The sequence below is a fragment of the Drosophila montana genome, unplaced genomic scaffold, assembly GCF_035044405.1.
Source record: "Drosophila montana isolate Dmon_TW-CO22-7 unplaced genomic scaffold, ASM3504440v1 contig_3846_1, whole genome shotgun sequence".
Classification (NCBI taxonomy): domain Eukaryota; kingdom Metazoa; phylum Arthropoda; class Insecta; order Diptera; family Drosophilidae; genus Drosophila; species Drosophila montana.
The window spans coordinates 692,239-704,550 of NW_026998718.1; positions in this window are offsets into that span (position 1 = coordinate 692,239).

The following is a 12,312-nucleotide window of genomic DNA, read 5'->3' on the forward strand; positions in this document are numbered from 1 at the left end:
TATTTTGAACTGAAAGGAAAAAAACAGAGACAAAATGAGCACTATGAAAATTCATTTAGTCTTTAAAAATAAAATTTGTTCCTTTTTTTTCCAAGGAAATCTTTAGAGAGAAAACTTCTGCTATCAATATATACTACGTCTGCTGCATATGGGTTATTTCAGCTATGCAATCACATTTTTAAGTGAATTTCAGTTGATTTTATGGATTTTATGCCACGCTAACGTTGTGTGTGTGGGTGTGTGTGGGATGGCCAAATGGCAGGTGCTACAGCAACGGATGCCAATGCACAGATTGCCACATGTCGCAGCGAGCATTCTGAATTTGAAAAGTTATTAAGAGTAGATTCACATTTAGATGGTTAAAAGCTTGGAAAGCAATTTCTATTGCCCGAATTTCGAGATTGTAATCAAATTCTTTTTGGATGAGTGAAATGGTGAAAAGATGGGTCTGATAAATCAATTTCAATTATGGATAATACATGCTGCTGGAATGGGATTCTTGAATATTCAAATTGACAAATCTAAACAGTTTATAGTATGAGGCTATTCTGTTAATTCATTGTAAATATTCTACCCTTGTAAATACTCCTCAATGTAAATACTAGTTAAGCTAAGAAACATTGTTACTATACTTTATACCACAGTCTTTCGTTTGGTAGAGATCAGTTTACTGATCGATTCCAGCGTTTTATAAAACAAATTGACTTCTTAAAAGAAAATATCCTAAGTCTCACGTGTTTCCTAAATGGAAATTTTACAAGTGTAACCTTTTATTTATATTAATACTCTTATTAATGTTCTTAAAAGAGTCGATATATGCTGACATTATCAGATTGATACGCTATTCGCTGTTCCATTTCAAATAAATGTGTAATCTATGCAAATCACAGCCACTTTTGAATAATCCTCTCAAGCCAAATGGCCCCCAGGAAAACTATCTTTTCTGGGTACGTAGGGATAGAAAATAAATGTACAGCATAACTTTGTCTTAGCCAATAGCCATTAGAAGTGCATTTCCATTTTGTAGTTTATGCCACACAGAAGAAGAAGCGAGCTACAAATGGCCCTAATGGTCATTGGTAGCGACTGCTGTTGTTGCCAGTTGGCAGCTGGGGCTGAGTTTCACTTTGGACTTCTGCCGCTTAACAAAATGCTGTTGCAATGTCTCCACAACTGTGTATGTGTGGCAGCTACACACGTCTAACTGTGTTTTACACGCATTGCTAACAATCTACCCACCTCCACTTCTTCCTTATTTGTTCAAGGGTTGGAGGGTAAGGTAGGGTTGTGTGCGAGTACCCGAAATGGCAAACGGAAATTGTGCATATTTCACTTAGCTTCAGCGCTGAAATGGCAAATGGCAAATGGCAGGCCAGCTAAGAGGTAAAGAGAGGAAACCAGCTAGCAAATATTTGTAAAATCAAACGGTTGGATTCTCGCTGCGTTTCCCAACCACGCCTTCCCCGCTCCTCCGCTGCTCCGCTGCTCTTCCGTTCGGAGCTTATAAAACGTTAAGTGTAAATAAATTATTAGCGGAGCGTCAACCTGTGTGCTTTCCGTGTTAACCCTTGCCTGGATACCAGCAGCGAGGGTTGTTCAGTAGACAATCAAGTTGTATATATTGGAAATATAAATACAATTTATTTATTTATTAAAATAAATGTATTAAATATATATATTTGCTATGAGTAGCTATATGTTGAGGTGAAAAGTCTAACGCTCTGATGGCTAGATCTTCGACAATATCAAATAAATTCTTGAGCAGGACAGCAAACACTTTCTAAATCCTAACAGCATCAACCATTGAAAATTGGCCTAAACTACTTTTTTCAAAATATTTAATCACATTAGAAAAATCTCTTCAGCATCCGATTTCTCTGCTACATAAGTGTGAACGAGGTCTATTTGGGTATTAGTTCTTTGACTCTCTATATTATGAAAAACTTGAAAGTAACTTTGTTGTGTAAATGTTATATTTGGTAGTTTATGTTCATTTGGTAAAGACTAGATTGGGTTCTAGTTTGTTTGGCTGAGGATCTGAATGCTGACACTAAAGGCATCGATCGACCAATCTGTTGGGTATGTCCTTTTGAGCCATATTCTTCTTAGCCTTCCTAGCAGGTTCCTTGCCAGGACGTTAGGGTGGTTGTGGCGCTTAGATAGGTAGCTCGTTGCTTGTCTGTTGACAACATCGCCTATCATTGGAACCTTAAGGTCTTTAGTGATGTGCACGGTCAGATATTAAATAAAGATAAACTTTAAAAAATATATCGAGCATTATCAATATAGACCGAATACATTGCGATATCTGAGAGATCTTCAGTTCAAAGCTTTTTTAAAGTGAATTACGAATCGGTTTATTGATAAGATAATCAAGTTCCTCAGGCAAGACTTAAACGAATGTTCCATGTAAGGCTTATGTAAGAAGTGGCATATCTAATGGATAAATAGAAACAATAATGACTTCATAAAAAGCCCTCGTACAGTGAAGCCTCTGCCTGGGGCATTGCAAAAATGTGCCATGTTTGCCAACAAGCAACGAGAGAAACGAGACAATTACCGCTGGGAACGCCGTCAGAGTCAACTCCCATTGCTGCTGCCGCTGCTGCTGCCACTGCTGCTGCTGCTGCTGGGCAAACATGCAACTTTGAACAGCTATGCACACACACATGCAGACACACACACACACACCTCACACACACACAGTGCAACACCAACGATGAATGTGTGCCAACACAGAAAGGCAAAAACTAAAGCAGACATTTCAGTGCAAAAGTTTACGCTGCTTTCTTTTTGTCTGTGCGCGTGTGTGCGTGTGTGCGAGTGAGTGCAACGTGACTGTCGCCTTGGGGCGTGGCACCGTGGCCAATGTCTGCGTAGACAACGTGTTAAGCTTCAGTGGTTCGCCATTGCAAATGGGACACATTAGCAATGTAGTCAGTTGCAGCAAGCGGGGGGGAAAGGAATTTAAATGTAACCGAACGGAGACAGGGACAGACCGAGGCAGGGGCAGAGCCCCGGGGGCTGGTGTGGCGCTATTGAGAAACAAACAGGCAAAAGCCCTGACGCTTGGTTTGAAGCCATCTGTATGGCATGTGCCAAATGTGTCAGCAGTTTGGGAGCAGCCGGCTGACTGAATCGTGTGAAACGTTCCGTTTCTCATTTCGCGTCCAGCGACGAGCTCAGCAAATTAGTTGCAATTTTCTCTGCTCCTTCTTAGTAAGCAAATGTATTTGAATTTTTGTGTATTCAATCAAATCAAGTGTTTGCTCGAACAGCGAAATGGTAAAAGAAATGCAAAACCTACTTGAAGCATCATTCATGCAAATAGAAATCAAATTGACGTCTCTTTGAATTTATCGACTATAAAAATAAACCATTTTTTACAGAGCACACAGAAGATGTGCAGCTCAAAGCAGTTTTGTTATCTATTCAATTAGACTAAGTCTGGTTGGGATATGCGATTATCTATTAGATATTAGAAAAGTGTTATGTAGGCCAATAATACTTAGAATCTGTTTTGTTAGGAATTGATTGAAGTCCGATTTTTCTTGTCTTTTTTATTTAATAAAATCTGATTATTGATTCGTGGAAGTCTATTGCATACTCACATCTATATACCAAGTTTAAAATGTATGGTCTCGATAGTGCCAAAAAATCTTCTTAATGTAGATCAAAACTTCCTCCTTTTGGGTACAAAATTAGCAATATTTTCATATATATTAAAATTATTAATTTTGTAATGTCCATTTTTCAATTAATTTAGCCCCAATTTGGTGTTTATTTCATAGAAATCGACTAAAAGTATTTATAGCATACTTTTTTTGGATTTATACAATTAACAAACGACGCTTTAAATGAGGGCTGCAAACTAATAAAAATATATCGTAGGTTCGGCTTACAATTTGAACCAGCGAACCGAACCGAATAAATGCGAACCTAGTTTTTCACATACACGACGGCGTAAAAATATTAATAGCATACTTTTTGGAACAATTATCATGCACATTTATCATATATCATATCAAACAATTATCAAACAACACTTTGAATTAGGGCAACAAGCCTTTGAAATATATATCGATGGTTCGGTTCAAAACTCGAACCAGCTCTCTAAATATAGGTGAAGTTTATCGCATACGCGAGCCCAGATTTTGGCTTTAATATCGGTCTTTCATGTGGAAATTTTTGAAAATAATTGAAAAAAGAAAACAATTTTCCTTTTAAGCCGAAATAGGCAACTAAAAAATGTGTTTAGATAAATCAAATGGTTGGAGCCCAAGTCAATTTTTTTTTGTTCCGGGATCTCAATCACGAATTTTTCGTCTAGAGCCAAACAATTTTGTAAGAAAAAGGCCTGGCAATAAATCTTTGCGCAACTAGTTAGTCATTTTCATTTTAAATTCTAAAAAGAGCTACCCATAGGATTTCGCTCTCGAGGGACTCCATTTGCGGTGTTCGCATTTTGCCGCTTGATTGCCGCCACGGGCTGAACTTCTGCTGTTTAATGCATTTGGCATTAGCCACACCTTATTGCCTTAATTCACCAGATCCAATAATGCAAAATACTAGAAAGGTATTGAAAGTTCCAAGGACGAACCATTTGCAACGTTTTTTTTTTTGGTTTTTTGGTTTTTTATTTCTTTATAAACTTTTCTGCCTCCGGCCTCGGCGCTGACGTCGTCTGTCTGTTTATTTTGCGCAAAAAGTTTTTCGCGTTTGTTTGTTTATTTGTTTGTTTTGCTTGAAAACTCTTCAGCGGCGCTCAAGGCAACGCAACAACAACTACAAAAACTAAAAAAACAACGTCAACAACAGCAGCAGCAACAACAATGGCAGCAACAAAAGGTTGCACTGCCACGCGTAAAATATTTCTAAGAGTTTCTCTTATGCTACTGCATTCCGCGTGACTTTAAGCAAACATGTACAATCAGACACACCCATACATACCCTCACACACACATACCCACTCCCACATAATGCTTTTTCTTTTGTCAACAAAAGCGCTCTGTGAATTGCGCCAAGTTCAGGCTTCAGTTTGGTTTCCTTGCCGTTTTAACCCTGTAGCCCAGCTAATAAAGGATATACCAAGCTGTTAAAATGCGAGCAGGAAAATTAATTACATTTCTAGATGAACATATATATCTTTTGTAGAATGTTTTTATCATCATTTTTATACGAGCCAGTTTCCCAACGCATAAGGTATACGTGTTCTTAGCACCTCTTCAATAGAGCTAGCCTCTCGATTTTAAAGCTATTTTGGTTATATATAGATAATTTTATTTGCAGCAGTAACATGTCAGATATAGCTGGATCATACCTCGGTACTATACAGATAACTTAGTATCGATATGTCGAAGACTAAGTTATTGTAAGAAAAGTTTTTTTTATGATTTTAATTAAAGCAACCTTAAGAATTTGTAAATATATGATGAAATATAATGAATTTGGCTGCGAGGGTAATTTATATTCGACAGGTCGTGCAAATCATTTGACTTGAGTGCATAGCTAATAGTTATTTTAATTAATATGATAAACTGCAGATAATCAATAATTAATAAATATATTATTTACGCTTTCATTATGTTAGTAATTATAATTACTTTTGCTTTAGAGAAAAGTAATTATATTTTTGGATTTGAGTAGAGTTAATCTTATTTTTGCTTTAAAGAAGCAAAGGATCTATTTTTTTTGTAGATGGCTAAAAAGGGTATTTGTTTATGATCTTTATCTCTATGTACAGGCAAAAAAGAGAGTATCGCATAGTCAAGTTTCATCAACTAATGTCTCTCTACTAATTCGCGTTGACTGAACTGTTCTCCTCGGCCTGTTATTGTTGCGATGCTTTATGATTTTTAATATGGCAGCTGCAGAGCTGGTACATTTTTTGCGGAAAATTGTTGAGCGCTTTGTTTGTTTGGCTGCTTAAATACACACACATACACACCCGCAAAGCACTCAGTACGGCCGCAGTGCAATTGACAAGTAGCCGTGACAGCAACAAAAACAACTTTGGGCACATCACCAGCCCATCACCGACCCACACGTTGGGCACCGCTCAGCTGGCAATTTCCCGGCAGCATTTTTCCACACTTTATGAGATATTCCATATATTTCTGAGTGTTCGTGTTGTTGCTTTAGCCTGAACCCATTGAAACTGGGTAAATAGGGTACATTGGTTGTTGCAAGTGCGTGTCAGAAGCAGAAGGAAGCATCTCTGATAGTATATAGATTCTTATAAAGTATCTATATTCTATCACATCCAGATCTAACCATGTCTGTCCATCTGTCCGTCGATCTCCGAACGTGGATAACTTTGCTTCAAGTAGTCGATAACTTCCCCTTTTCCAATAAATTCGATATAAATCGATATCGAAATCTAGTGTTTTGAGAGTCAAACACCAAATTTAGTATGTAGGTTCTCCATGGTATACATATAATGAGAATATTTATTTTTTTCAATAAGGTTCTGAGAGCTAGACACCAAATTTGATTGAAAAAAATGCATTTTTAGAGGTACTCTCTTCGGTTTTGTTGTTTTTATACATTTATGTGACTAAATAAAATAAATAAAGACCGGACAATATACACCAAAGTAAATCACGATAAAATGTCCCACAGTGTGGGGCTCTGGGTAAAAGCACGGCATGTGTGCGTCTGTATTGGTAATTCTATGCAGGTATGTGTCTTAAATGATTCAGGGAATCTCCTAGTCGCGCACTCCCGACTAGAGAACTCCAAAATATTTTTTTTTGTTTTGTCTGTGTGGCTTTTGATGCGAGGTGCCCAGCTTCATAAAATACATTCATAATTACTGCTGTTTATACTACAGACACGAAAGACATACCAAGATGCGATTTAAATAAATAAATATTTTGATGGACTCTTTAAAACTTTGTTCAAAACTTCAGTAAAATAAATAATAAGGCGCAAAGACAATCTATATCTTAACATCTTCTTGTTATTTTTTCACAACCCATGTAATCTCCATTCGGGAACATGTGGCAAAATAAACTAAAGAATTTTATGGGGTTTCTAAGCTAAGTTATATTGTGGATGGGAAAATATATATGTATATACTAACGGGTATTCACCGGCATTGCCCCTGGTAAAATGTAAAGTAAGTCATTTTGATATGACCCATATACTATTCTTGGCACAAGCTTTACTTTTTTTTTTGTATATATGTGTAAGATTTACGATCAAAACGGAATCTAATGCTAATTGGGGTACCCAATGTTACCTACCAATAGCTTTAAAGCTTACCAAATCTATATGGATTTAATATGACTTTAAACAGAGGAAAAGCTCATTAAGTTGTTGGGCATTGAAGAAGTTTTTTCGACCATGATTTGGAAACTCTAGTTTAATTGTCAATCTGCTGTCAGCTGATTCTTCTTCTTGATAAGCCTATTGTGCTACTTGAGATTTTGTTTTGATTAGGATTTTCGCTGGGGGGAAATGTCTGATTGCCTTTTGTGAAGTTTTTCATTTGTAGTGCTAGCCAAAACAAAGGACTGAGAACAACAAGCCCGGGAAAAGACGTCCAAAAAAATGACTTGAAATAAAAGTTTAAGACGTCCGACTGGCAGATACCCTGCAAATATATTGCTTAGCTTAATATTTGAAAATAAAAGCAAGGAACAATAAATGGGAGAGTTACATAAAAAATAATCTGTTTTATCTGTGTTGGTTTTATGGGAAGGTATGTACAGAACTCCAAATTTGCTATACCCTCACACATTTAGACTGCATACTAATAAAAAAAGGTATCTGCGCTTGGATAAATATGCATGTACATGATTGACATCTTTGCCGCAAGCTCATAAGCTTCATCTATTTTATTTGTCATCATTTTTCACCTGTCAGCCATTTGCTAATTACCTGCAATTATTTGCGGTTCAAAACAAATTTCTAACTGCACGCAAGTTTGGTAATTAAACATTTGTTTTTACTGCAAATTAAGCGCGTGGCTAAGCCGAAAAGGCAATGCGCTGCGATTTCCAGCATCGGCCTCTCCGACTCACCCAAGTTCAAATAGACAAACAGAGAAGCTCTGTGTCTTTTTTCTCTCTTTTTGAATGTTAGACATTTCCGACTCCAAAAGGTATATATTCTAGATCTGTCTGTTCGTCCGTCCGTCTGTCAGTCTGACTATTTCTATGCGAACTAGTCTCTCAGTTTTAAGGCTATCATCGTCTTTAAGCTATGCATAGGTCCGTCTTTCGGTTGCAGGCAGTACAAATGTCGGATCCGGCTGGATCGGACCATTATAAGTATCATATATCTGGCATATGAACAATCGATTGAAAACTAGGTTTCTGTATAGCAAGATATTCTGTTTTGCCAAGATATTTTTATGAAATTGAGCATTTAAGAACTTGACTACTCTCACATATATGCCAAACCGCAAGGCAAATGTCTACAAGGGTATTAAATCTTCGGCCTGCCAAAGATATCCTTACATTCTCATTTCAAACAAAAAACGATAAAATACCATTTTGGCAAAAAAAAAAATCGTTCGTGTACCATTGGTAAAAAAAAAAAAATTGACAATATGATACATTTTGTACCAAGTGTATAACAGTTTGCAATCGTTACGAATGCGCTCTCTTCGGCAGCAGAGCTCGCTCTTTGCTCTCCACTTTGTTTACATTGACAAACAGCTGCGAGGCACCCAGTTGCCAAGCATTGAAACATGAAATGCACTTTGTGCTGCAGTTTGCAGTTCGCAGTTGTTGCTGCTGTTGTCTGGGGCTGAGAGATATAGTTTTGTTGCATAGTTCGTATTTTTATGTCGATTGCTTGACCTTCAGTTAATTCAGTCATGGAGTCTGACATTGAATGCTGAGTGTTAGCCACACTTTGGATACGTCCTGTGGTTTACTCGAGTATTCAATTAGTGTTCCAACGACTTGTTGTAACTGCTCACCGCAGTTGTCGAGTTCACTTGACAAGCACTTGACAGACAGACTATTTTTTAGGTTTACAGCGATTGGCGGTGATTTATGCACGGGACATCGTTTTTTAGTTTTTCGGCATGCTTGCGTTAGCTCTATTTATGGGTCAAGGGGAGGGCACTATAGTCGTCTATCTCGGATCCGGTTAAGAGGCTAATGATAGTACGTAGCTACGTCCTATACGTATAATAATAATAATATTAATAATAATACAAGTAGTTTATATAGTTAGTTTGGTTGATTACTGTAAGTGCAGCTTAAATGGTTTCTTTAAGTGAACTATAATTTAATAAATGTTATCCCAACATTTTCAAAACTATAAGGACATTTTTTAGTACACTTCATGATCATTGAAGTTGGGGAAAGATTTAATAGTAATATAATAAGGATAAGGATGAAAATAGGGTTCAGGAAAAGGATAAGGATATCTGTCATTTGACTTCAAATTTTAAATGTTTGATTTAGAAGAATTAGTTAACAGCTGAGTACAATTTTTGAACTTCGCTGTATTTTCCCAAATCGATAAATATCGATCGAGTTTAAGAACCAGAGGCGAAAATTCGGTAAGTAGGTTCAGGAATTCGGAAACTTTGCCCTACTACACCTTAGGAATTGTTCGGATTATATATTTGTATTTGTATTTAAAGACCATGTGTAACTGCAAATTGAAACTGCATACGTGGTATCTGTGCCAGTCGGGCACACTCGACTACCGCACTGTTATTTGTTTTTAATGAACCACTTTATATGCTCATTTGTGTGTGTGACGAATTTCATCTTGACCTTTTGGCAAAGCAACAAGGGTCGCTTGCCGGTCCGTGTTGACAAAGGCAAATAATTCAAATACTTTGCCAGCCACTCTGTGCGGGAATAATTTTGCAAAAATTACATGCGGCCGGCACATAAAATCAAAAATAACAATAGCATCAAGGATCAGACCAAAAACTGACAAGAACACATGTCACATTTTTGTGTAAAAACATTGCTCGAAAGTTTGTAAGCTGCGTCTAAAATGGATTTTTGGGTGATGTGGGAACAGGACATAACCACACCGACACACACACACGCACATAGAAACGTTGCTATACAAGGCTTTTATTGTGCTTAACAAGGACAACGTTTGCACAGTGTGTGGGTAGTGTGTGCGTGTGGAAGCTGCAAAAAATATGCAAATACTAAATTTTGTGTAGTACCCAAAAGGACATAAGTGACGACAATTTGCCAGAATGAATGAAAATATGTACATACTAAACTACATTAATATAAACGTAAATATATAAAGTTGTATGTGTAAACTTTGCTGTTGCCGCTCTGTTGCTCCATTTCCGCTGCCCGCCCGGCTGATTTGAATTTAACATTTGCATTTACAGTTGGCATCGGAAATGTCAACTACAAAGTGCACCTGAACCAAGAGGCAGCCATCGATCAATGAGGGCCAGCAAACAACAGCAAGCGATTCATTAAAGCCATGTACACAAGGATGCAGCTCGTCGACCACTTCAAATGCCGTTTTAATTGAGCTGCTGCAGCCAACTTAAGTAAAAAGACGAACAAAAATGCAGCTCGTTAAAGTTTGTTTGGCTTTTGCATAATGATCCATAGAAAATCCAAAGCAAGCGGCGAAAAAGCGAAAATGTTCGCAAAAGTTTTCACAATCTGTTTAAGAAGTGAAAGCGAGTATATTGGTTTTGTGCAAAAAGCGTCCATCTGCCCATTAATGTGAGGTCGCAAAATGGTAAAAAATCTCTTAAAGGACACACCTTTCAGGCGAACACCCCTGTTGGGCAGGCATTTTCCCTAGAATCATTTTGATTTAGTTCAAATCCATTCTTGAGCGGAGATACGTTTTAAAATGTATATATCCCATTATGAAATAGAATATATGAGAAAATGACAGATATCGATATACTCTACTTTTACCCTACTTCAAACCTTTATGGTGCCGTCTTCAACTATATCACATTCTCGACTTTCAAATGGTAAATATCCACCTCATTTAGTTAAAATAACAGTTTACTCGTCACTGTCTCAGAGTTACAGCTAAAACGTCACTAATCCTCAACACAATCGACTTCTTTGCAAATATTTTTAGCTAATATTATGCTACCTGCAGTTGATCTTTCACATTCTTTTATCTGCGAAAAGTTCTCAAACTCTTTTCCAGCAATTTAATTTAAATTAACTTCAAAGCCAAAGACAACACTGACAGTATCCCATGCCTTCGATAGCTCTTAATTAATCATTTTAATGAACTGTCCGACGCATAAATTGGGCTGGCCGGCACAAGGTGAGCAGCATACCTTGAGGCTCAACAATATGCAAATTCGGGGCCAAAGCTGTTTCGAATTTACGTAAATTTTCAGTTGCTGCAACTAGCATAAATTTGCAAATCCACGTGGCATACTTGGGGGCGACCAAGCGCCTTCGGCAGAGGAAAATTATGCGCAGCAGGCTGCGCTGTCGCTCATTTAACTTTGTTACGGGCAAGTTAAAAAAACCAGCTACTGTCTTGTTTTTTATAACCGAATTTAATACATACTCTCTCCGATAATTATATTTACACAATCTGTACAATGGCGGTGGTTTTGCTGTCAACATTAAATACAGGGTGGCTATTCTTATCTAGCCGCAAAATAAGGTGCCGGCAGCCACGTGCTCATTAATGAATCCCCCAACAACAACAATAGAAGAGCGACGTTAAATGGCACAGCAGCAGCCCCAAAGAACCCACCAAACAACGCCCCAAGAAATACGCTTTGCTATTTACAGCCGTGCGGCTAATTTCCACAACAACAACAATGCAGAGGAAAGAAAAAAGGAAATGGAGCAAAATGTACAAGTTGCTGCTTGCGTCACAACACCTTAAAGCAGAGTATGCGCCCCTTGCTGTACGCTCAGATACCCTGAATTCTTCATACTAAATATACATTTTATGTGATATAAGGGACTTAAGATCAAGAATAAATGTTTAATATGAAGTTCAAGTGCGGTAGTCGCATGTGCTGACGATTAGCCAAAGCAAGAGGAAGCCCAGATAGGAAAAAACTGTTTAACGAAACTCTTCTATAAGACATTGTTTTGCCCAGTCGAATCTCTTAGTTTTGAAGCTATCTTAAAGTAAGTTGGCTTTGATACCTCATTTTTTGTTGCAGGCAGGCAAATGTCGGAACTGGGCGGATCGGAGCACTTTATCATATAGTTGTAGTAAAAAGCATGTCTTATTTTGGTAGCAACAAAATAGTTCTATAAAAAATCCCGCTCAAATTAGTGCAATTTGTATCTTGAAATTGTTTCAGCTGCTCGTTCTGGCTTCGTTCTGTAGATACGCGGACACCTTCATCCTGACTGTCAT